The sequence below is a fragment of the Zalophus californianus genome, chromosome 13 (genome assembly GCF_009762305.2).
Source record: "Zalophus californianus isolate mZalCal1 chromosome 13, mZalCal1.pri.v2, whole genome shotgun sequence".
NCBI classification, from domain to species: domain Eukaryota; kingdom Metazoa; phylum Chordata; class Mammalia; order Carnivora; family Otariidae; genus Zalophus; species Zalophus californianus.
The window spans coordinates 46,577,269-46,604,710 of NC_045607.1; positions in this window are offsets into that span (position 1 = coordinate 46,577,269).

Below are 27,442 nucleotides of genomic sequence, written 5' to 3' on the forward strand. Positions count from 1 at the left end.
TTTCAGTGTAAGTTTTAGAATCAATTTATCAATGTCTACACAAAAATAAATCTCTCAGGGATTCTGATTGAGATTCAAATCAATTTGAGGAGAATTGCTATCTCTATAATGAGCCTTCTAATCCATGGGTGATGTATGTCCCTCTATTTATTTATATTTTAATTCCTGCCAGTATTAATTTTAGACTTTTTCACTGAAGATGTCTTCTGAATCTTTTGTTGGATCTGTTACAATGTATTTGGCTTATTTGTTGCTATTGAAAATGGTATCTTCCTGGTTTACTATTCCTCTTTATCACTGAGAAATGTCTTCCTTTATCTCATTCGTTGCCTCAAATCTGTTTGGTATTACTATAGCTTGGTTGATGGTGTCTCCTTTTATTTTCAACTTTTTGGTATTTGTATATTGAAGGTGGTTTTCTTGTAAGGAGCATATAACATTTTACGTTTTTATCCAGTCTAATAATATACTTTTACTCGAGTATTTAGTTTACTTCTATATGTGTTTATTGTTTCTACCATTTTATTATTTATCTCCAACTAGCCCACCTGTTTTATGTTCCCTTTTTGTCCTTCCATTTCTGTATTTAAATATTTTTATCAATCTCTTTTTCTACTTGACTAATTTGTTAAAGATCCTTTGGTCTTGCTCTCATTCCTGATATTTTACTGGTTAACCTGGGGATTATAAAATACATTTTAGCTTATTAGAGTCTAATGAAAATGATTACTTTGACCACTTGCTTGATCCTGTTAGGACCTTGACACACTTTAACTTCATTTACCACCTGCTGCTCACAATTTGTGTTGCCATGTATTCCAATTAGGCATATTAAACATATTGTGATGCCTTTTTTTATGTCAATAGATTTAGATTTATTCCACGTGCTTACCACCTCCATTGCTTGTTGTTTCCTCCTGAATTTCTATGTCTCCCCTTGGGGGTCATTTTTCTTCTGTCTGAGGAACTCCTTTTGCCATTTCTTTTTTCTGTGTGTCTGGTGGGGACACATTTTTCTCTTTTTGTTTGTTGCTTTTGCTCTCACTTTCGCTTAGATGTAAGGAAGAGATGATATTAGCAATCCCCGCTTCGCTTCTACTCCCACTCTAGCTATAGACACAGCTGGGGGACGTTTTGATTCTGCAGAGAAGATACATTTATCCAGTGTCACTTCCAGAGGGGATGAAAGAGACCCAATTATTGATGTTTTGACCTTTGAATAGATTCAATCCTAGAAAGTGAGAAGGGTGGGCCAATGGCTGTCTTTCACCAACCAAAGGATCAGTATTGATTCAATAGGGAGTCTCCACGTGAAAACTTGAGGAACGGGGGAAGTAAGTGGTCTCACCTGAGCTATTCCTTTACTTTCTTAGCTCTTGCTTCTCTTAACCCATTTGTCTGAAATACTAAGCCTGTGTCAAGTCCTGCTTCCATTTGCATACGTTGCCTCCCTTAATAACAGGTGTTCCCCTGAGCATCCTTGAACTGCTAGTTTTGGTGTTAATTTTGCCTCCAGAAATTTTGGAAATGGATTAGAACAGCATATTGATTAAATCCTATCAAGGCCTCACTATCCTCAAGAATGAAAATCCACTGCTCCTTCAGTTATCATTACAAAATTCCCAGGTACATAGTCCAGTCTGGGTCCACAGAGGTCTACAATGAGTTTATGGCAATATTAAGTCATCCTAACAATTTAAGGTCAACAATATATAGAAATGCTCCAAATTTTAGTACAAATTCATTCTTCCTATAAATTTTCTAGGGTGAAATTAAAGCTCCAAAATGAAGTTGCAACTTCTTAGAAGTCGAAGTCCAACTCTTTAAAGTCTTGAAATTTTGTATCAAAAGACCAGAATTAACCTAAAACTTCATTCTTGCACATTTATTATTTTGCTTTGTCTCTACAGCAGGAATTTTAGTGTGGTGCTTTTAAATTCTTAGAACAGAGATGGGAGGCCATGGGAGAAAATTCATAATCTTCTAGGATATAGCCCTGCAGCTGCATTGGTGGCAATTCCCTTTGTGTCAATCCTAGACCTATGAGGACATAGAATTGTATTGCTACATTGTCTAGTTTTTAGTTGCCAGGTAACCAGTTGTTACATGATAATCAGCATTGTTTTTTACAGACCTAAGTCATCTACCAGTAGGGGGCAAAATGGTCTCCTTTATACATGTTATTGAAATTGTTCATCTCAACATTCCTTCTAAATGTATGACATGCAAATATATGTGTATACAATGTGCCAGAGCAAACAACATCAAAAAAATTCTACCCAGCTACATAGGCATATTCCATTCTGTGGAGGATGAAGCAGGAGAATAACATTATTTTCATTTTTATGAAGCCATGTGTAGGGTCAGTGGACTAATAAATGAAATCTGAATTATTCATCAGTCTGTATGTCATTTAGATCTTTACAATCAATGCTGATGTAGTAGTAGAAATGCTCCAGCTCTCACCAAACCAATGTAATTGTCTCCTTCCTTCTCTCTCTTTCATTTTTAACCATTTACTTTTATTCGGGATTTTGGAATCTGGATAAATTTCCATACATTGCCCCTAACAACCATAACAGACATTAATAATTTATGGGCCTGTAGTGTGGAGGGTGTTTGCGAAGGAGCATTTCACACAGAGTGTAATCTCACAGACGTAACCCCAGATTTCTGATTCACATTCGTTAACTTAGGCAGAGACTAACTTATTAGTTTTCTGTATCACAGAGTATCTCTGAATTCTTTGGAATTTATAAGATTGGGATAAGTAGGACTTTGTATGTACTTTCAGTGAACAGATTATTTACTTCACTTTTTTTGGTTTTAATACAAATCTACATGGGAAAAAATGGAATTCACATGATAGGATGATTTACTGATTAATTTCTTTCCATTTCCACTGATTTTTTTATTTTTGCCTCTGCCTTCACCCCTATATATACATTTCTCTGGTTTGTTGTTGGTTTTTGATTTTGGGGGGGCTTTTTGAAATTGCCCGTAATAAAGGCTCAGAATTTGCTAAGCATTTCTCTCTCCTTGTATTGCATTAAAACATGCCAAATTAAAAAGATATTCATGGCATTGGAAAGATTAATTCCTGAGCTACTGAAATGTTATTTTTCATCTTAACTCAGGTTTTTTTGGAAAGCTTTCTTTCAGGGACAGCTGCAAAAGAAAGACTTCTAATTCAACGAATTACTGAGAATATAAATAGAAGAGGGGAAATCCCTTAATGCTCCATCCAGCATTCACCCCTTCTGTATTGTGGACTTAGATTAACAATAATTCCTGAGGCTAATAATAACTGACATTTACTGAGTATATACTGTATGCTAAGCAGTGTCTCAAGTATTTTACATTTATTGTACATAATTTTCATAATAACCAATGAGTAAGACCTACGGTTGTAATACCTCTTTTATATATGAAGATTCCGAGGCACAGAGAGGGTAAGTAACCTGCCCAAGTTCACCCAGCTCTTAAAGAGGAGGAGCCAGATTTCAACCCACTCTGTCCAGCTGCAGAGCTTTCCTTGAAGCGGCTGCCTCTTGGTGTCTGGGGCAGGCAGTGCCCCGTGAATCATTCAGTGATATGGCATCATTTCCTTTCCAAATAAATGATGTTAATGTCTGTTCTGGGTGTTCTTCGGCATGTAAATCGGAATGCTCCCCATTATGCTGTATTCTCCACGTCTGAGGATGAGTAATATGCACACAAATGGCATTGTTGTGCAATCTTTAAAGATTCAAGATCTATATACGTTGGGGGTGGGACCTAGAAATTTATACTTTTCCTCAGTTCCCCAGGAGATTCTGATGCAGTTACTTTTCAGATAAGCCCCTGGGAACGACTGTTTTACATCAAACCTATGAAAGAATATGCCCCTATCGACACAATAACATATAAGGTTTTGGCTAGGAACCAAAAGGCACAGATGGGTGTAGGTGGTAATTAGTTCAACTAGAGCTCCCCTCTAAAACGTTCATCACACTCTTGGTTCCAAAGCAGTGTGTCTTGTCCCCAGAGGGCAGAAGCATCGACTGCCAATTTTCTAGTGGCTCAGCTCAGCCATCGGGATGGTGTTCTGCTCGCAGTGGACACCCAGGAAATCCTATAATGATAATAATAAACACATATTTAGCATTCACCACCTGGGTGCCACGTGGTGTTCTGAGTGCTCCACATATATTACTCTTTTAATCCTCTCCTCCTCCCCCCGAATTAGTCCTTTTCTTATCCATTTTTCTCATCAGGAAACTGAAAACAGATACGTTAAGAGCAAGAAATAGGAGCAGAACTGGGATAAGATTGACTGTGAGCTTCAAGAAAATGTCTCAAGTGATGGCTTGAAGGCAATCACTGTGCTCATCTTCCGTCTGCCAATCCAGAGATGAAGATAGGATTTCATCTTATTACAGCTTAAGTCGTGTCTGTCTCGATTTAAGAACTTCTTGCTGATGTGCTTCGTCCTTTCTCCTCGCTCTCCAGACAAGTCTTGCTACCTCTTCTCTCTGTCCCTTCCTTCTTCCCTCTCTTCTTCCTTCCCTTGCTATAATTAAAAATGTTTATCAGAGCACACGTTTAGTAAAATAGAAAGGGCAAACAATTCTTACCCAAATATATTTAAAAATATTGCTTCACATTAACACGACTTAAATATTAGCATAAACTTTGACATCAGCTTTTGAGACAAATGGCCATTTCACTGAGCAGAGTCATCAATTTTGCTTGGTGAATAAGGAAGCGCTGTGATTTTCTGTACGTGGCTACCTGTGTATCTCCCAGGAGTAGTCAAGATTGGAGGTAGTGTTAGGGCTCGGTAAATATTTCAGCTCGCCTGAAGGCCGTTTTAGGCGATCACCTTTTGTATTTTTAATATTATAAAGGGAATGGTGACTGGCAGGTGAAAATTTTTCCCTGATTTAGGGAGAAATGATGAAAATATTCTCTTGAGCCTCATCACCTGGGATTTCTGAGACAACCTAGGGATAAAATCCTGGAGCAATATTGGTTGAGCTTCACATTGCGATCACTCATAGTATGGGGCTTCTGTGTTCCCTCAAGCAGGACTATGGCTTTTATCTCTGTATCCTTCTTCCTGAATACAGGAGCTTATATTGGCTACTACGGGGAGCCAATGAGAAATGTTTTCACTGAAAATAAAGGAGTGAATTTATCCACTTAATTTCCAAAGCACTGATAGAGGAGCATTTCCAACTCTTCCTTGCATGTCTTAGTTGAAACCCTCATCATTTCTCACGCAGGCCAGTGTTTCTTTTCTTTTTCTTTTAACTTTATTTTTTAAGTAAGCTTCAGTAAACCAGCATGGGGCTTGAACTCAGGACCCTGAGATCAAGAGTCACATGCTCTACCAACTAAGCCAACCAGGTGCCCCAAGCCAATGTTTCTTAAACTTTAGTAGTGTATGTGTCCCTTTTTAGGAAAAATAAATCCAGCAAACGCCAAGTATTAATTTGAAAGTACTTTTATCACTCTATATAACACTAGGCATAAACTCCTTGGGCTTCTACTTTCTCATTAAACCTCAAATCTAAACAAATTTAAAAAGTAAATACAAGCAGAACAGCAAAATGATAACAGTTGAGATAAGATTGATTTGTCACGGACCTTTTTTTCCTGCTGAAACCAAGGTGCCAAAGTTAGATTTACTATTGGAAATGTATTACTGAATTTTCTGTTTTATTTATTGTCTGCTTAATACTTTTCACTCTAAATATAATAAACTATCATTTATGTCTAGTCACCATCATCATGATCATATTAGGTCCTTTCCTCCTTCTTCTTCTTCTTCTTCTTCTTCTTCTTTTCTTTAGAGAGGGAGAGAGAGCAGTGGGGGAGAGGGACAGAGAGAATCTTAAGCAGGCTCCATGCCCAGCGTGGTGCCCCATGTGGGGCTCAATCTCACAACCCTGAGATCATGACCTGAGCTGAAATCAAGTCTTACACTCAACCAACTGAGCTACCCAGGTGCCCTGGGTCCTTTTCTTTTTAAACAATGGTAGTTTAACAACTAAATAATGATTTTCCTAGGTCTGTGAACTTAATGGCATATCATAGATTCATTACCATCAAAATGTAATGAAAAGTTTTTATTGCTTATTTCCTGATAACCTTCTAATTGGAACATATTATGAAAGAAATTGTACTTTTGATGCTACAGCATTGCTTCTTTTGAGTTTATTATACTTCCACTACTGTGCTCTACATGGTAATCAAAATTTCTCATCACTCTTTCTCATTTGAAAAGTAATTACTTAAAAATCTGCCTTTATTCTTTTATTATTTTCCCTTAACAATTAAAGTAGTAGTTTCTCTCTATCGCATCATTCTTGTGATATCAAATCTAAGTCCTATTTTATTAAATAACTTAAGAAACTAAAGCCTTAGTCTATGAAAAATGTTTTTTAACTGCAAATTTAATGGCAAAGGAGAATTTTGTCTTAAGTGGTAAAAGAATATGAATATGGGTTTGTACCTGAGACCTTTTTTGTCATTTTGACATGAGAAATACAAATGCAGCAACAGGGTTCCAAGGCAATAATTAGTTATAAGATTGTCCTTTATATACTCAAAAAACTAAGAAGAAAAATTAGTATTATTCTTTTTTAGATCTCTCAGTTGTGTAAGAATTTATCCACTTTAAAAAGCCTGGTTTGGGCAACTTTGGCCACCTTGTCTCTCTGTCTGTGGCTTTGATCCCATTTCATCTACTTTTAGACTAAGACTTTAATTTATCTGAAATGCAAGGCTGTTCAATTCATTGCCTATTTAAAATCTTTCAGTAACTCCATCTGGCCTAAAACCTAAATTCCAAGTTCTTTGTGTGACATATAAGGCCATTATCTGGCTCCAGCTACCTTTTCCATCCCATTTCCATTCACTCCCCTTTGAGGGCCCTTCATGCTTCTTAAATGCCTCTTGCTTTTTCAGCCTTCCACTCCTCTGCATGCTCTGTTCTTCTGCCTTACGTGCCCTTACCCTTCTCAGACCTCCCCTTCCTATTCCACATCTCTGGGAAATTTTCCCTTCAAAATTCTGTTCTGGGTTGGATTTTCTCAGGGAAGTCTTCCCTTAGTGTCACAAGGCAATGAGGCCATCTTTGTGCTCCTATAGAACCTGAACATGCTCTGCTCACTGCAGGTGTCAGACTGTCAGGTGTGTCTTCCTACATACACAGATGTCCTAATAGAAGGTGATTTGGTATTGACAGAGGGTAAGAGTACTTACTAGGTCAATGTTTACAAAGAAGTGGCAATAATAAGCCCGTCCTTCCCCTTTGAAAAGAAACTCTTCAGTCAAGGGGATTTGGTAATAAATAAAGGGGATTTGGTAATTAATTTCCTGCCTTTCCATGACAATCTTTCCATTTGCCCTGAGAGGCCAAATAAAGTAGTTGTTAAGAGCAGAGGTTTTTGGATTCAAATACACCTAGTACTCTTTCGCTAATTCCCTACATGACCTAAGGCTTGTTTGTATCTCCTTGCTGTGCAGAAGTTGTTTTAATGATTAAATGAGATGATAAAATGGCTATTTACATAGTAAGCATTCAATACAAGTTAGCTATCATTGATAATAAAATATTAATCTATACATTTACAAATCAAAGGAAAAAAAATCACCCAGCAAATCCTGACTTGGGACAGAAAATAAGATCAACATATGCAGGACTGCAGCACCAAATACTGCAGGAAAAGCCTTTCACCTCTTTGTTATGCCATCCCTGCACTGATGAGAGACCGGGAAAATAAGCCATGAGTTTATTCTGTGTTACTGAGTGAATCATTTTTCACTCCTTTCTCCTACTCCCTGCCCTATGCCAAACTCCCACCATTTTGGATTCTCCATGTAGAATATAATCTGTAGGGTTAAAAGTTACAAGTAACTGGCAAGGAACATAGACCTTTTGTCCTCTGCCCCTTGAAATTATAGTGAATTCCTGGGGTTTGGACTGCCGTATATGTTCTGTGCCTTTTTCTCAGGAGCTGAATCCAAAGCACATGCAGAATGTAGCCGTTAAAAACAAACAAACAAACAAACAAAAAACTGAAGAAGCAAAGTTGTTGTTTTTTTCCCCCCTTATATCAAGAAGGTGTCATTTGGAATCTTGGATGAATCATCTGTCATTGCTGAATGGCAAGATAATGGTCTTATGTTAGTAAAGAGAGAGACATAAATGATGTGTTGCAAAGTAATAACAGAAGATTGCTTAACAGGTGTGCGAAAATGGTGCTAATGCTTACAGATACAAAGGCAATGTGACAGTAATCTGGTAGGACACGGTGCTACTTGTAGAATGCACATATGCTCATGTAATGGCTATATTTTAATTCTCTTGAATACTGTGTGCCTATGCATTTTTGTGGGATTTATAAACAGGGCATAATACTGTTTCCGGGTATTCTAGTTTAGAGTTAACATGAGTTTAATATGCATTCTCTCATTTGTTCTGTATAAAAACTCTGTGAGCTAGCTATCCTTGGAAAAGGAAACTGAACCTGAGAGATAACGGGGTATGTGTGAGGTCACACAGGTAAATAATGATGGATAAGGATTTGCCTTATCCAACTCCACGTCACTTTTTTACTATATAAAAATCTGTTTCTAACATATAACAATCTGTTCTCTATACAAACACATTTGGAATCTGTAAACTTATAACTGCACTGAGTCATGTTTACTCAAGAATTAATATAAAGCATTTTCCTTCTTTTTATTCCCAGGAAGATTTGTGATTTGATTTTTCTCGATGACAGGTTGCTTTGTTCTTCTGCAAGGATTTTATCAGAATGCAGGACACAGTAATTTTCTATACTGTGACTTTAGATTTATAACATAATACTCAGATGAACTTAATGCTCTATAAATGAATGCTATTTGGTGATAGACAAAATGATGAAACATTGTATGGCTATGTTAGAACAAAATGGTAGCTTTATGTTTGGCAGAAAGGAACCCACAAACTGATTTCTTACCCATTTGTTTTCAAGATATTTATTTTCCCTTTGAATTTTTATTTTTGCTATAATTGAATTTGATAAGCATGTATTAGTGCCTGTTATATCCAAGATTTTGAGCTACCCTCTGGGCACTTTATAAGGTTGGCTCAGATCAAGAGGTTTATAGTCTAGTAAGATACTGATGCATAAAATATATAATACTGAGCCAAATGAAACAGATTATTTACATTATGCTATTGCAACCTTTACAAAATTAAAGCCACTGTATTACAATTCACAAAACTTGTGATGCAGTTAGTCAATTTTGTTCCATAGATGAAATTTTAATAGTGTACTATATTTGGTCACATTAAGACAACACAAGTTCAAGGTTAGTGTAGAGAGGAAAGTTTACTTAATACTAAAGCCATGCTCACTCTGTCATTTCTGTTGTGCTTCTATTCACATGAAATATGAGTCAATATTTTTCAAAACTTTGTTTATTTTGGAGATTTGGAAATATATTAAAATATTTACTTCCTTACTTTACTTTTTGCATCCTTTATCCACCTGGCTATTCATCTGTCATTTTAATATCTATATATTATTTTAAATGTTATCTTGAGAATATAATTATGATTTTTTCTCTATAGTTTGGTTTTCATAGTAATAACGTAAAAATGAACAAAAGTTTAACATCAGCTTCTCTGGGCAAAACTGTATGATTACACTTGTAAAAGGGAAATTAAAAGGTTAGGTATAAATGGGCATACTTTATAGGATTCTTAAAATCTATACTTAATTTCTCCATGGCATTTGCTTTCTACCATGCAGTCTTGCCTTCCTTCAGCAAACATTTGTTAAGTGTTGGGTATCAAAGATGCAAAAGTGAGTTTGAGTCCTCAAGGAAATCCTTCGGCTCTCATGGAAAGGCAGACAAAAAGTGCACAGTGGTATTATGGCAGCTCTAATGGAGGTATTGTACAAAGAGTTGGGGTACTGTACAGAAAAAGAGTCAACCATCTTCCCGGTGTGATGAAGGAGAGTGGACTGAGGAATGGTGCAGAGGCTTCACAGAAAAAAAAGGTAGATGGAAACTGAATCTTAAAGACTGATTTCAATGACAGAGATAAGGAAAGAGTATTTTAGGCACAAAGCCAAATATATACAATAATATGGATATTGTGACCTGGGAGGAAAACTGAAAATCATGTTTGATTTCTTTTGATCAACTTCTACATTTTTGTGGCTAGAAAATTTTTTTTATTCCATTGAGATTAAAAAATTTTTCTGATTTATTCTAGAATCTCCAAAAACATGGTCTAAACAAAAACATAAGGCAATAGTACTCTCTTGATCCATAATACTAAGAAGAATTTCTGCTGGGTGATTTTATCAGAAGTGGAGTAAATGGGGATTAGGGAGATCCATTCTTCTGTGTTAAAATCATGGTAATGTATCACTCGAAAACTCTTGTATCTCTTGATAGTCTACTTTAAAAAAAAAGTCTGTGTAGCAGTCAAGGAATAAGGAATAGTAAGCAACCAAATGGATGTATCTAAAGCCATAGTATTTTAAACTGTTTTTCTTGGCTATGCTGCACCTCCTTTTGATTGACAGTGGAGCCAAATTCAAATCTAGACTTTGCCATGCCCTGTTGCACCTTAAGTTGTTAATGCCTCTGAGCCTCAGTTACTTCATATGTGCTTTGAAGGAAAGATCTATATCTACAGACTTGTTTTCAGGAAAAAATGAGGGTTTCCTTACAGTGCACTAGACAGGTGTACAGGATAAATATAAATATATCTGTTATTTCTTTTGAGGAATGAATTTTATTTTATATAACTCATTTATGCATATTCACTTAAATAGATCTATGAATGAACCTAAATAGGTTCTAGAATGTTCTTTATCCATAAAGATTTCGCCTAGTGAGCCTTAACAAATATTAGCATATCACAGTTTAGATTGAGTGGCAACTAGTAATAAAACTCATCTGTGGAAGTCTTCTTTCAAAAGTTGCAGAAGGGCACCTGGGTGGGGCAGTCAGTTAAGCATCTGACTTGGTTTTGGCTCAGGTCATGATCTCAGGGTCTTGGGATCGAGCCCCATGTCTGGCTCCATACTCAGTGGGGAGTCTGCTTGAGATTCTCCCTCTCGCTCTGCCCCTACCCCTTTCTCTCTCTCTCAAATAAATAAATAAATTCTTTTTAAAAAAAGTTGCAGGAGATCATTTTTTCCTCTTTACTTGTATTCAGGATAGTTTTTGTATATCCAAAACATTTTAGTAAGTTTACTCTACAGCTCAGTGCTTGTATACATAGCTTTTATAGATTTGGCTTTTAAAAAAAAAAGAAGAATCTGACAACCTATATAACTGTATTCGGTGATCACATGATTCTAATTGCAAAAAAATTTGTAAGTATCATGTATACTTAAAACACCGAATAAAAGACTCTACCAGATGTCAGGATTCCTCAGGGACCATTATTTCTCCTTGTTTGGGTAATCATAAGGGATTGTGGCAGTCATGCACATGTTCTGGTCAGCTCTCCAGCTGTGAGGAGAAAACTTGAACATCCCCAGCTCCTACCTCTCTGGACATACCACTGTGTTCACTTTGAGGCCATGATTCCTGTGGGCTGCTCTCAGCCAAAGACTGGGCAGGGTGGAGATACTAAAGCAGGCCTATTCTGGCAAGCCAATGGGCTTAAGAGTCTTTCGCTGAAACTTTCTTGCAACTGTTCTTAGTCCAAGAGTTTTTCTGCCCAATCCTTTTTCCTTCATTCTCTTTTCCCGTAAGTGTCAGACCCACATTGCAGTCTGAAGGCGCTCCTCATTCTTTCTGCCCTCTGTCAATAAATCTCTTGAAATTCTATTCCTATCCTGGGGTCTACCTCTCGGTGGACCACTTGATCTTTAGCTTCATTTTCCTCATTTGTACTTTGAACATACTGGTACTTATTGTCAGGACCAAATATTAGAATATGCAATAAGAGTACTTGAATTTAGAAATTGCTATAAATTATTATAGACTTTCATAACTTTTTTCTCTAGAAGAGACTTTGTTCCCACGATCAATTTCATTTTTGCTCTCTCACAGCTTGGAGGAAAATTTTTGGTCCTAGTTATCATATGAAAGTTCAATCTCAATTCATCTGTTTCTATATCTTGAACTAGGGATGTATTAGACCCAACCTTGCGATATTCCAGGATTCTATTCATGACAGAGAAAAATTCATCATAAGGCAGGCATTTCTTGGAGCCCATCCAAACTACCGAAATTTCAAAATGACCTCCTTATAAATAAACGTCCCTGGAAGTTGTCCTCCCTGTAGGAATCCCAGCAATATAGCAGTTCTAGGCATTATAATAATTTAGGGGGATTACATAATCGATTTATTTTGGGAAGAAAGTGTAAGAGGTGGGGGATGAAGAAACAGTGACTTCACACTCCAACAAATCATTTTGTTATATGGTGTAAATTTCACATATTAATCCATTTTTAGAAATGAACCTGTTTTCCAGGCTGCTTTGAGGACCGAATTGAGGCAGGGAGCAGAGAGGCAAATATTGGCTTTGAGCGAATACGATTAATTAATTTGGTTCTCCTGGTTTTCTGTCTCATGACATAACCTGACTTAATAGGCTCCATTGTATACATGCATGGCAGCACAGAAAACAGGATTGGAAGCAGAACACCTGTGTGGTTGTAAGTCCTGCCCTTAATTTTATGGACAGCTTTGGGTGAATCACTTAACTGTTCTTCATTTGGGATTTCTTTTCAGTTGAGTATGTATCTTATCTCCCCAATAAGCAATGGCTATTTTCCATCATTCACAGACAAATGATGCTGAGTAGGAAAACCTAAGCCTTTCTCTTCCTTTTACTACTCACACAGAACACACCACTTCTGATACTGCCGGTCACCAGATGTGTGGCTTTTTTCTGACACCAAACAATTCTGAGAGACCAGCTGGGTGGCCTACAATTTAACTCAGTTGTGACACTGTCTACCTAGAGATAGAGCATCAGACCTCACAGGTGAAGGGCTCAGTCCCACAACGTTCCTTCCACCCCACTTCATAGGCCAATCCCAAGTCCAGGCTGTCACCTGTGCTTTTGACTAATGGCTATAAATCTGAGGTTCCCATGACCCCTTCCTAAGATTTGATTAATTTGCTTGAGTGGCTCACAGACCTCAGGGAAACATATTTGCCAATTTATTAAAGGATATAATAAGTGATACAGATGAACAACTAGATGAAAAGGTACATAGGGTGAGGTCTGGGAGGGTTGTGAGTACGGGAGCTTCTGTTCCCTTGGAGTTGGGGTGCATCACTCTCCTGGTATGTGCGTGTGTTCACCCACCTGCAAGCTCACTGAACCCTGTACTATTGGGATTTTATGGAGGCTTTCTCCTGTACACATGATCAATTATTAAGTCCATTTCCAGGCCCTCTCTCCTCTCTCAAGCATGGGAGGGGAGGTGGGCTGAAAAGTCCAAGCTTTTAATTGTGGCTTAATCTTTCTGGTGACCTGTCCCCATCTAGGAGCCTGCCCACAGTTGCCTCAGTAGAACAAAAGATGCTCCTAGGCTCTTATCACTTAAAAACTTACAAAGGTTTTAGAAACCCTGTGTTGGAGACAGGGTCAAGGACCAAGAGATGTTCTTATCACCTAGGAAATTACAGGGGTTTTAGGAGCTCTGTGCCAGACATCAGGGTGGGAGAGGGTAGACATGATAGGTAGGTAGGTAGGTAGGTAGGTAGGTAGGTCGATAGATAGATAGATTCTATTATCTCACAGGTGCTATCTGTTTACAAATTCATGGCAGTAGTGGGAAGAAAACATTTTAATTTACACACCCAACCATCCTCAATGTTTAGATTCTTCCAGGAGAAGACTAAAAGGTGCAGAAGCTTCTCACAGTGCAAAGAATATGGCACAGAGTGAGACATGCTGTAAGTCAAAACCAGGCTTTCACATTTTCTAAGAATTGGACTGGTTACTTGATTTATTTGAGACTTTAGATAACATTAACTCTTGGTGTGAAGACTAAAGATAATTCTGCAAAGCACTTAGCAATGCCCCATCTTTCACCCCTCCTCATTTCAGTAAACATCAGTGAAGGTCTTTCTTGGATACCTGTTTGTCTTGAGCCCAGTTCTATAGAGATTACATCACACTCAAAGAGCGCTTAGTGGATATTTGTAGACTTGAAATACATATCCTTAAAGTGTGGAAAAGCCTGGTGTCAGGTAACATTTCTATTCATCGGGAGGCTGTACAGCTGGTAATAACATTGTGTTTAAGACACTGATTGTGTCACCTGAGGCAACTTGCTAAATGCCTCTGCTTTTCAGCTTATTTGTTCATTAACAAAACATAGATTGTAGTAATACCTATTTCATAAAGGTTTCGGAGAATTAAATGACATGATACATATGAAATGCTTAACAAAATAGCACAAAGTCAGCACCTAATAACTCCTGGTAAAAATATAATTTGGGAGAAGGGGAGATTTCTCATTAAACTTAGAAATCAAATACAGTCAAGTAAATACTTGTCAAGTTGTATTAGAAAATTAGAATAACACTTGATGAAATGAAGCAGTTTTTCTGACCAAAAGATGAAGAAGTACAGAGTGGGATGATGGGTTGAAATGGAAATGATAGGCTCCTCATCACAAAATAAATGATATGGGGAAATTAATCCTAAGTAAAATTTGAGTCAACAGGTGATTCCTAGATATCTCTTCTCAACTCTGGAATCATATGTCCAACTGTCTACTTGACAAATGTAATGGAAATCTAACAGGTATCTCAAGCAGTATGTCCAAACGCAAATTCCACATTTGGTCTCCTAAATCTGTACTTGTCATGTCACTTTCTTTACTTTCTCATTAAAAAAAAAAAAAAGGCTATAATCTATGTCTGCATTTCTTTTCTTTTACCTGAATACTTTGTTGATTGTCTACTCTCCCCACTGGTTTGGTTCTACATTTCTTTTTTTTAAGATTTTATTTATTTATTTGAGAGAGAGCATTAGAGGGTGTGTGTGAGAGAGAGAGAGAGCACAAGCAGTGGGGAGGGGTAGAGGGAGAAGCAGACTCCCTCCCCAGCAGGGAGCCTGATGCGGGGCTTGATCCCAGGACCCTGGGATCATGACGTGAGCCAAAGGCAGACACCTAACAGACTGAGCCACCCAGCCACCCGTGGTTCTACATTTCAAAAAGGCAGGGATTTTATATGTTTTGTTTACCTCCATAATACTAGTCCCTAGAACTGGTCCAACTCATAGGAACTTTCAGTGAATATTTCTTGAATGAGAAACCCAGAATGCAGTTTATTTGCATATAGAGGAATGTATTTTTTCCCATCGCAATGCAAGAGCACGAAACAGTGGTGTTGACTAAAACAATATGTGGAGCTATGAGGGAAAGGAAAGAGAAATATGTATTCGTTGACCTAATGTCTGTGGAATTGCATGACTCTCGGGCTTATTAGCACATGTGTTCCAACTCTGTGGCAAGCAAAATGTGAAGAAATAGTTTTAAATAACAAAATGGGGGATCCCTTTTAGGCATATAGGTAGGTGACATAGGGTGTCTAAACATTGGGATCACTGAAAATTTCTTTCCTCTAGCTCTAGGAGACAGGTTACACTTTCATTTCTCTTGACAGGGTTTTGGCAGGGCCATGCCTGGAGGCAGGGTTATGTACTTGAATGCCGCATGAGCTCTCAAGCCTAAGGCGCCTTGCCCTGTGAGTCTGTGAATTAACACATCTCTGTGAACAAACTTGTTTGATAGTTTGTGAAAGAAAACAGACTTTTAAAGAGTAGTTTGGTAAAATCTGAAAGCATGTGATCCATTTTTCAAAAAAGATTTTATTTCTTTATTTGAGAGAGAGAGAGAGAGAAAGAGCAGGAGAGAGGGGCAGAGGGAGAGAGGGAGAAGCAGACTCCCTGCTGAGCAGGGAGCCCGATTCAGGGCTGGATCCCGGGACCCTGGGATCACGACCCAAGCTGAAGGCAGACACTTAACTGAGCCACCCAGGAGCCCTGAAAGATCCATTTTTAATAGAGAACTCGGGAAAATCTCCAGAGTAGGAGAACGGTTATGTCCACAGAGAAATTGTTTCCCAAGTCTGATCTAAAGAGTGACCTGTCCTTTACCAAATCTACCAGTTTAACCACTTGGGCATCTAAGTGTAAACATGTGCAAGTGATTTAAAGGAACAATGACTGGAAGTGGAAATGGCTTCCAAAGGAAGTGGGTATTTTTGCCGTAATCGTGACATTTATAGTGACATAGATTTAGACATATATTTAACCTAGGCTGACTATGGGTATTGCTAAGATGTGAATCAGCTAGGCTCGGAGACAAATCTGCAAGCTGGAAAACGTCAAAGAACAGGATTGTTCCATAATTTTAGAAAGCGTTACAATTTCTTCTGGGTTGGCTTTCCTGCTTAACCTGCTTGCCTTCTATGAGTTCTGCCTCTTTGTTCAGGGAAAATTCTCCTACTGAGTGATAGAGAGAGGAGGTTACTGTGGTGGTTTTCACCTCTATGTTCTGGCTTAAAGACAGTTTTTAAGAGCACCTGGACCAGTCTTGTCCATGGCAATTCATGCCTCCAAGGGCCCCATTGCATCTCTTAAATTGAAATGCCTCTGATCAGACCCAAGAATATTCTAAAAAAGGTCTCCCATCTCAATTCTAATTTAGTGTGCTGCTGTAGACACCAGCTTTGGGTGAGCCAGCTCAGCATGTGTCCCTACTATTTAATGTCAGCCCATGACTATTCTTAGCCTTGACACCTCCAAACAGTTTACCAGAATGAACAGATTTCTCCAACCCATCACATTTTGTCTCCATTGAGTTGCAGATGGAAGAGGATAAAAAGGATACATCTATGAAAGGGAACTGGTCCACGGTCCCCCCACCCGCACAAGCTAATCTCAGCAACTGAGCTAGTGTCAGTTGCATGTGAAAATAGGTTTTTTATTTTTTATTTCTTTCCCCCTATGCCTGGTTCTGGGAAAATGAAACATAGGGATGACAATAACGTATCTCTGCCAGATTCGGGTGCTTTAGCTTTCCAAGTTGGCAGATACTTAACATCAAGGAAAGACTTTCTAGCTAAAGAGGAAGGACAACTATAAAGAGATCAAACTAAATGGGCATTGGCTTCTTTGGAGAACAGGAAAATCCATTTTGAAATAGGAGCTAATTGATGGTATTGAATGTGAAGAAATTACCTGCATATTTTCTGAAGTACATTCTGAGAAACACTACTACTGTCCACAGAATCTCAGTGAATGAAGAATAGAAAACTGGGTGGATGGGGTTTCCATTTTTGTCACGAATAATTCTTGAAGCTCTGAGAAGCTGACGACTTCATATAGTTTCTTTCTTTTGGGGGTGGGGGAGAGGGGCGAAGAGTTGTTTGTCAAGTAGAATAACATGGAAATATCAGGAAAATATCCAGACAGTACTTGAGGTAAGGACTGTCCTAGAAGGATTCACTCTTTATATCTCACACTTACCCTTCCATCTTCTTTTTTATTCCAAATGGGTCCAGAATTGGAACTTCAGCCCCTCATTATGCAAGGAAAAATGGGCGGGGGTGTGAGCATGGGTGCAAGATCAGGCTTCAGAAAAGAGAGGTTTAGTAAATGCCTTTTACCAGGAAGAGTTGGGGAGTGGGGAAGTTGAAGTAAAGGTGATTTTAAAAAAGAAAGAGAGAAGTAAAGGAAGAATTTTTAAAAAAAGAAGAAGAAGAAGAAGAACCTGGGTCAAGATAAGGAAAGCCATGGAAGTGATTTCTGGAAAGATTTTTACCTTCATAAAATTGGAAGACAATCCCCACCCCCACTCCAAGAAAAATACTGGCAAGCCATTTCATTTCAAGAGCTGCTTACAAAAACAGAAAATAGCCAGCTGCATCTTTTACTTGAGAGAGAGCTTACCCAGAAAATATATTTGAAACCATAGGCTTTTCATTTTTCAGAGTTCTTGGTGCAATTAATATTTGTTGATTTTTTTTTCTTTTCCTTGAATCGTTCTTGAATCTGTGTGGCCCTAAGCACTTTTTCATGGAGTCACAGCTCAGAGAGCAAAAGGATTAATCCAAGATCATATGTACAGATAGTCAGCCGTGGGACCAAACCTACCAACTCCTATGATGTCACTGACACAATGTACCCATGTCTTTTCCCCAGCAAGTCCTTGTGAAGTGTGGTTATAACTTTTACCCAGGGTTCTGTTCTTTTTGATGCCAGGTTCCCAGTGATCATGAATAAGGAATTATGAGATGTTAGCGAGACATCTTTACATTTGCATACTTATGCATGGCTTGGTATTTTAATTTAGTCTTTGGGTTTTCAGTTGATTGAGTTTTCAAATCAATCAGGGTACATGTCTCCAAAATATGACAGGGAGTTTTAGAATGAATTGTTTTATTATTAATAGAAAAACAAAATTTCCAACTAATTTGTTGGCAACACTGGGAATCTAACAATGTAAAATTTGGAGAGTAAATGTCTAGGAAACACCAAGACAAATTAATTCAATTTATACAATTCCCTGGTGTACGTGCATGTGAAATCATGATGGAAAGGTAGAAGATAATAGCGATTTTATAAGAAGTGTATATTTTCCTATTCAAAGTCGGAAATTAACATATAGTAGTTCCTCAAGTATTGGAAGACGTATAACTATATTTTTATGTGGGGGAAAAAAACACATTATTTCACTCACACCAAGTTGACTATTTTACTAACACAGCCTTACAATCAGTTTTTATAACATTTGGACCATGTTGCATTTGTAAAATGTCACTACTAGTTATATGCAGATCTCACACACAGATGACTGAATTCTGTTCAAGTGCCCAAAAGTTTCAGAAGCCTTTGATTTTCCTGCCTATACACATTTTTAAAAGGTTCACTTCCTTCACATTATCACCCAAAACTAGGCAAACAGAAGAAAGAGACTGAACTAAAAACATAAGAATTAGTTTTTGGATTGGGCCTGAATAAGTGACTAATCCATGTAGCTACCTGGTAAAAAAAAAAAAAAAAAAAAAAATTTTTTTTTTTCTTTAAAAAACAGTCACAGATAGTGCTAACATTCAGGAGAAGAAAAAAGAGCCATGTAATAAGAAACATTACTTACATTTGAAATTATTTTAACTTATGCTATAGGTTTAGCATATCCTACAAGGCATTTCCTATAAAGAAGTATTACACTTGGGGGGCCAAAATTTTTCTCTGTGACATTGGAAAACCTCATTACCTTGGACTTGTCTTGATTTAGAATTGATGATTACTCTAATGGGGCTGGTACTAGCTCCAGAAATCCTTTTGCTCATTGTAAAGATAGTCAAGTGGATGTTAAATTCTTAAATCTAAGCAGATAAAAAAAGGAGAAAAGTATTGGAAGGCAAGATGTGAAATGTCTGATATTGGTTGTGTTGATGTCGAATTATATGGAATTTCCCCTTATTTCCCCTAGCTTTATATAATGTATTTGTGTTATTTTATAATGAAAATACACATTTAGTAAACAAAATACCCAGAACTTTTTGGGTATTTTAAGTATCTTAGAACTGTCCAGTTATCTGCAAACAATTGAAATAATTCATTGAAAATTATTCGGACCTCTCATTGCAATTTTTCTTATTCTGCCTCATAAGGTTGAAAATGTTACAATGATTTTCATCAAAACAAATGATAAACACACTTACTTTCTTCCCAGTGGATATTAGTTTCAGAAGAACTCTATAAACCCACATGAAACATGTTTTGAAAGGGTGCTACCATCTTAGCCATAATTGAACACGTTTCAAGGATATAGACATTAGTATTATCTTGGACCTCTTAAGTGTAAGTTCTGTTAAGTCACAAAGTGATTTGGGATCATTTAAAATATGTACTTCAATACAGAAGTGGGTGTTATTGAAGTAATGGCGAGCCTAGGACAGTGCAGTACACCTAGTTTATAATAGCATCTGTCCTTGTGGTTTTGTGACTTTATTAAATCATAATACTTTCAACCCTTACTTTCTTATTTCTACGGTCTTCTGGAGTATTTTTTTAAATAATGAAATATTACTAGACGCATATATATTTTTGAGTCTCCTCAAATGTTATCTGGTATGAAGACAGTTCTAACTGAAGAGCTAACTAGCTAACTTACTAACTAGATTTATTAATTTATGATGGGGATTTTGTTCTTGAGAATATTGTAATTTTTTGTATAGTGGAGCCTGTCGATCTTTTATCAGTAAATGTTTGGTGTCATGTTTAGACGGGTCTTCACTTCAGAACTATAAGACTACTGATCTAATTTTCTTTTAATACTTTATATGTTTCATAATTAGATCTTTATCCATTTCAAATTTATTTTTTAGGATTTTGTAATGCAGGAGTTCAAGTTTGTTTTTTAAATAGTCATCCAGTTATCTCTTCCTCATTGAGTAGTATATCCTTTCTAAACTTATTCATACCACTTGTATTTTACACATTTCCATATTTTCGTTATTATCTTGATTGGTGTGTCTGTTAATTCTATATTGGTGGAGCCTAAGTTGGGTTTTAATATAGCACTATCACTACAATAGACAAGTGAATGAAATGGCCGTCTTGAAAACCCAGGCTAAAGAAAATGCAAGCCTATTCTGAACCAGTTATTCTGAAATAGCTTTCGTACTGAGCTTGGTTGGATGGTTTCTTCATTTCTTGCTTTTCTTTGATTTTAGGTAGATACTTGTTCTCTTAAAACTAGTATTTGGGAAAGACATTTGTTTCTGAAATATGTCCCGACTGGCAAGCATAAACTTTGGGTCACAATGATACTTCCCTTGGCTATGTTTTGGGTGAAGGATGGGCTTGTCACAGACTCACAGTGGTGGCTCTGTTTACCTATCATTTTGAAGTGCTGGTTCTGCAAATTTAAAAGTTGAAAAACCATCAAGCTACGTACAGAGGCTATAAGAAAACTAAAGTTTATGGTGTCAATTTTAGGTTATGTAAATATTTCTGAGATTTATTTCAAGAAAAGTGTAAATAAAAGTGACAACAAATAACCCTTTGGATATGCCTTTACTTCCAAGAGACAGAGTATGTACCTGGGCGTCTAGAATAGCTTGAGTTAAGTGGCAGTGATTGTTTGATTATTTTATATTTTAGACATTATGAAGCAAAGTTATTTATTCCTTGACTGGTGTCCTGATTCTTAGAATGAAATGGATTGATACTTTCTTTTGTAGAAGGTTTCTTCTTATAACCCTGTGCTTGCTTCAGATTCTCTAAGGAGTTTGGGAAGTGATTAGCTCTGCCTGCTGTATCCCAGGACCGCTTCCCTTCGGTGGGGCTGCTGAATGAACTCTCTTACATAGACATTATTCTCAGTGCCACTGAGGAAAAGGGATTTGCATTCCATACCTGACTTCTATTACATGACTAAAGGCAATTAACTACACAATAATATACAAATAGACCAATAGAACAATGTGGAGTCCAGACATAGATACATAATGACACCCCTCACTGTCACCAAAGGCAGCCAGAAGAAAGGTTTAATAATTCTTGAAAGAGCTTACAATTCTCTAGAGCTATTCCAGAAGAGAGAAAAAATGGAAAACCTACCAAGTCATTCCAAGAGAACATTATCATCTTCATCACTAACTGGTGAAAGGACAGTTTATATTTATTTTAAGAAAATACACAAAGGGAAAACATTCTTGTAGACTAGACTCACGTGTGAGAAATTTTAAATAAAACACCAACTAGTGAAATGTAACAGTACATTAAAAATTATTGCATCTTGAATATTTAGTGTATATCCCAGGAATACAAGTAATGGTCAGCCTTAAGCAACTTGTTAATAGGATCAGTAGATTCATGGTGAAAAATTTATATATATATATTTATATTTATATAAATGCTGAAAAATTTTAACATTCAGCAGTGCTTCCATTAAAAATCTCCTAGTGAGCTAATAGAAGTGAACTTAATGTTAAGTTGATAGGTGTATTTTCCAGAAATTAGTATATACATTTATATACATATAACATTTTTTAAAATTTTTTATTTTTTAAGAAGGCTCCATGCCCAGTATGAAGCCCAGTGTGGAGCTTGAACTCATGACCCTGAGATCAAGACCTGAGCTGAGATCAAGAGTCAGAAGCTTAACTGACTGAGCCACCCAGGCACCCCTAATTTTAATATTTTTATATATTTATATACATCTATTTTTTAAATTTTATTTTATTGTTAATCACCATACATTACATCATTAGTTTTTGATGCAGTGTTCCATGATTCATTGTTTGCATATAACACCCAGTGCTCCATTCAGTACGTGCCCTCCTTAATACCCATCACCAGGCTAACCCATCCCCCCACCCCCCTCCCCTCTAGAACCCTCAGTTTGTTTCTCAGAGTCCATCGTCTCTCATGGTTCGTCTCCCCCTCCGATTTCCCCCCCTTCATTTTTCCCTTCCTGCTATCTTATTTTTTTTTAACATATAATGTATTATTTATTTCAGAGGTACAGGTTTGTGATTCAACAGTCTTACACAATTCACAGTGCTCACCATAGCACATACCCTCCCCATTGTCTATCACCCAGCCACCCCATCCCTCCCACCCCCCCACCACTCCAGCAACCCTCAGTTTGTTTCCTGAGATTAAGAATTCCTCATATCAGTGAGACCATATGGTACATGTCTTTCTCTGATTGAGTTACTTTGCTCAGCATAATACCCTCTAGTTCCATCCACCTCATTGCAAATGACAAGATCTCATTCCTTTTGATGGTTGCATAATATTCCATTTTATATATATATACCACATATTCTTTATCCATTCATCTGTCGATGGACATCTTGGCTCTTTCCAAAGTTTGGCTATTGTGGACATTGTTGCTATAAACATCGGGGTGCATGTACCCCTTCGGATCCCTACATTTGTATCTTTGGGGTAAATACCCAGTAGTGCAATTACTGGGTCATATGGTAACTCAATTTTCAACTTTTTGAGGAACCTCCATACTGTTTTCCAGAGTGGCTGCACTAGCTTGCGTTCCCACCAACAGTAAACAGACGGGAATTTTCTAATCTTTTGGATACCGATTTCTAGGTTTGGACTACTGTGAAGAGAATATAATGTGCATAATTTCATTTTTTAATATTGTTGAGACTTGCTTTATGGACCAGCAGGTGGTTAATCTTGGGAAATTGTACACTTGTGTTTGGAAAGAAAGTGCATTTTGTAGTTGTTAGGTGCAGTGTTTTATTTAGTTGATCGGGTAAATTTTGTTAGTTATATTGTCCAAATATTTTGCTTCTGTTCTGATTTCTTTTGTCTTTTTATAGCTACAGTTACTGATAAATGTATTTTTAGATCTCCCATTGGGATTATGAATTCACACATTTAACATTTTATGGACCTCTGATTTGATGTCACATTTATACATCGTATATACCCATTTTCCCTTTGAATTATGTAATTTTTGCTCAGTATATTTCAAGGCTATATTAAGTGCAAATAAGTTATTGTATCCAGTCAAGTTTTTCACTTTTTCTCCAGTAGTATTTTTTTCTTTAGATACTCTTCTTATAATAATAATTCAACTATACCAGTTTTCTTTTGGCTAATGGTTGCAGGGTATAAAGAGTTTTCCTTTCAAAGTTTCTATAGTTTTGGACTTTATTTATTTATTTATTTAATAGTTTTAGATTTTAAATCTTTCTCCTGTGATAAGAAATTGTTGCATTTTTTTCTTTTTGAAACCCATTTAGACAATTTCTTTTGTTTGGAGCATTTAGTTTATTTACATATAATCAACATTATCAATGTTAACAGTGATATGATGAGTTTGTCTCATCTGTCACGTTATTATTATCTATTTTCACTTTTTTTTTACATTTTCCTGTTTTCATACTATCCTTTGCTTTGATTATTTTTATTCCAATTGTCCTTTATAATTAGTATCCTTTTATTTTTTCAGTAATTGCCTTACAGCCTGCATACTTTATTAGATTAGTATAAATTTATACTTTTACATTTTCCCAGAAAATATAAGGACTTGAGAACACTACAATTCTGTTCTACTCTTCTGTTTCTGTCCTTTTGGTTTATATCTTTTAATCACATCTGTTATTATTATGGCCTTATACAGATCATATTCTTTTAGATTTATCCTTTTAATGATCCTGTGTCTCATAATGCTATAGTCTGGATCCCCTTTGGGTGATTTTCTATTTTCTGTTCTTCCTCTCATTTTATGATCTTATTGACCTCTGATTTCACAGCTTTGATTATTTATATTGTGTGCTGGATATAGTATATAAAAATTGTAGGGACCATTTGAATCCTAGGTTCCTGTATCTTTCATGAAAGAAATTTGAGTTTGCTTTAGGCTAGAGGCAAGGAGGACTATCAGTCCTTGTTTTTAGTAGGGATCGCCTTATTTCAAGTAGGGATTGAAAATTATATGGGGGCTTTGGTCCCTTGGCTGTCTAGTTTATTTCTGTTCATGCTCAAATCTAGAATGAAGCTTTCTCGGTCCCCAACTCAAAGGATGGGGTTTTATTAGCCACCTGACCTTGCTTGGTGGGCCCTGAACTGAATAGTCTTCAGTCTCTCTGCTGAGCTTCTTGGCCTCTCAGATTTCTTTTCTCAAGTAGGCAGAAACTTGCCAGAGTAAAAATGGTGCCAAATGCCTAGTTCGCCTTTCTCTATTTCTTTATTCTTCTAGATCTTGGCCCTGTAATTCCTAACTGCCTGTTCAGCTCGGCAATATCATTTAGCAGATATAAAATCTATGTTGTCCAGGTGGTTCTCAACCTGAGCATCACTTCACCTTACCTAGTTGAGTTTTAGAGGAAATGATCACTTTATTTCTTTAAAGTCTCTCCCCTCCCTTATTTTTAAAATTTAAACTCTATAACTTTCCAATAATAAGACAAGAATTTGAAAAAGCTCATAGCTTGGTCTCTTTTCCCATTCCATTATGCTAATAATTGTTTTTTAATTTGGGGTTCTTAATGCCTGAATTTCCTATTTTTTCTTTCCCTTGGTCTTAGCTACTTTTAAAAGACCACAACAAACATTAACTAGATGTTTATTCGCTTTTGCTTCATACATCTCCTGCAGCACTTGTATTTATTTTTCCTCTTTCTTAAGTACTTAATTCAAGACTGTTTTACGAGTGGGTGTTTATGTGGTAAAATTTTGAAGGCTTCAATAGCTAGGAATATTTTTTAAATCATTACCCTATATTTGAATCATAGTTTGGCCAGATATAAAATTCTTGGTTCAAATTCCTTATTCTTGATGTTTCAAAAACATTACCCCATTGTCTTCTTGCATCCCACTGTTCTGATTTCTTTGTATATACTCTGCTTTCTCATTCTTGAAATTATTAAGGTAATTCTAAGTTTTGTCATTAATAGTCTTAAATTTTCTCTACTTTACATGGGAGTTTTTTTTTTGAAAAATATTTATGCTCTGGCATTTTATAGAACCATTAAATCTCTTTTTCTCTCTTTTGTAATTATGAGAAATTTAGTATTTTTTCCAAATATTTCCTTCTCTCCACTTTTATATTCTTTCTTTCTGAAAGCCCTGTCTTCTGGATGCTAGTACTTTTGTTTAATCTTTTTTATCTTTTGATATTGTTTACACATTATCTGTTTCTTTTTCCTTCACTTTTTTTCTTTTTGGAGAATCTGCAATTTTATCTTTAAATTGCTCATTTTAAATTCTGGCGCACCTGTTCTAATTTTAGACTTTGTTGAAAAAAGTCAAAACAAAACTGTCTCATCCAGTTTATGGTTTTTATTTCAAGATAGTTGTTCCCTCAAATGTCTTAGCTCTTAGATCTTTAACCCCTTTTTCTCCTGGGCTCATTTCCCACTCTGGCAGGCAATGTGTGTGTAGGAAGCTGGGGGCTCATTTTTGACTAGCTGAGCAGAGTCAGGGAGGTGTCGAATGTGCCCAAGGGGAGAACCTGGTCTTTGAAGATGACTTTCAATCAGCCTTTACCCCACAGAACTACTCAGGTTAGGGGTCCACCCTTAGCTACATCAGGCAGAAGCACAGTGAGAAGAAAAGACTTGTGTTAAGTGGGACTTCTCCGCCCTGGGGATTTGAAGAAGACACAGTCCCTAGTCCAGTCTTTCCCTTTATTCTTCTTGACTCCTCCGTAACACAGGACTCATTCTTCCTGATTTTTCTCCTGACATTTGCACTAGTACCACCAGTGCTTTGAATTGTTACTGTAGAAACAAGTACCTCTTATCCCAAGACAATGGTGGAGGGAAAGCAAGAAAAAATGCTAACAAGTCCCGTTTTATCCTTCCATAGCTGTGCTGGGTTGCCTCTGCTCCAAACGCAGAGCCACAGCTTCAGATAAACCAATTAATACAACCACCCCATCCTCCCACCTACCTCTGCCCTCCACAAGGCTTTTAAATTTTTTCTCCCCAAATTGAATTTCCTCTATATTTTTCTGCCGTTTGCCTCAAGTACAAGAGCCAATGTAACCTTGCCAGTTCAACTTCTAGGTAGGATGTTTTTGCCTCATGTTATCTCATTTCCAATCAGTATTCCTTTTTCTTCAACTTTTCCTTTCACACTTTTCTTTCTCCTTAATTTCTTCTGACATATTCACCATGCCTTTTTTATTCCCTCATGAAGGCTCCCTGCTTTAGTTTCCAGTATGTGATCCTCTCTTAATCAATTGTGCTGAGCTCCTCCTCCTGTTCCTCGGTACAGGCCTCATGCGTTTCTCATGCGTTATTCTTCCCTTCCCTTTCCTTCTGTTCCAGAGATCGCCAGCTCCCATTTCATTCTTTACTTTTTTTCTTGACTCTCATTCAGTAATTATTGACCCCGAATTTCTAAGACACCTTTCTCTTACAAGATTAATCCATGTTTTGCCCCCCAAAATTAACTTGGCTGAGGCCCTTAGAGGTAAAATCTATATTTAGTTTAGCATCTCTAGTGCTTTAATATGTATTAAACTGTTTAATGTTTAATAGATGACTGATACAGATTCATTGAAAACACACACAAAAAATGAATTAATGCAAAAAAAGAATGTCTAGTAGGGAAGAAATAAGAGATGGCCTTTTGAATAAATATCATATAAATAATCATTTTCCTTAAGTTTTATCTGGTTTCTAAGCCATTTTCCACCATCCGTAATATCTACTACTGATTCATTCTGTCAAGTATCCATAAATGTAGAAAGTAATTTGCACTTTCAAACTTTCTGGATATCTCAAACTCATATTCATACTCTTTTATGTAATTTTTTTTTGTCATGGCTGTGGATTCTATTCTAAGAGAGACACACAAAATGTGTATTATGATAGACACAATAAAATAGACCTTTGGATGTGGTTAAGAAATCCCTACCGTCAGAGATATCACAACACATCAGCCCCCTGGGAGGACTGGTT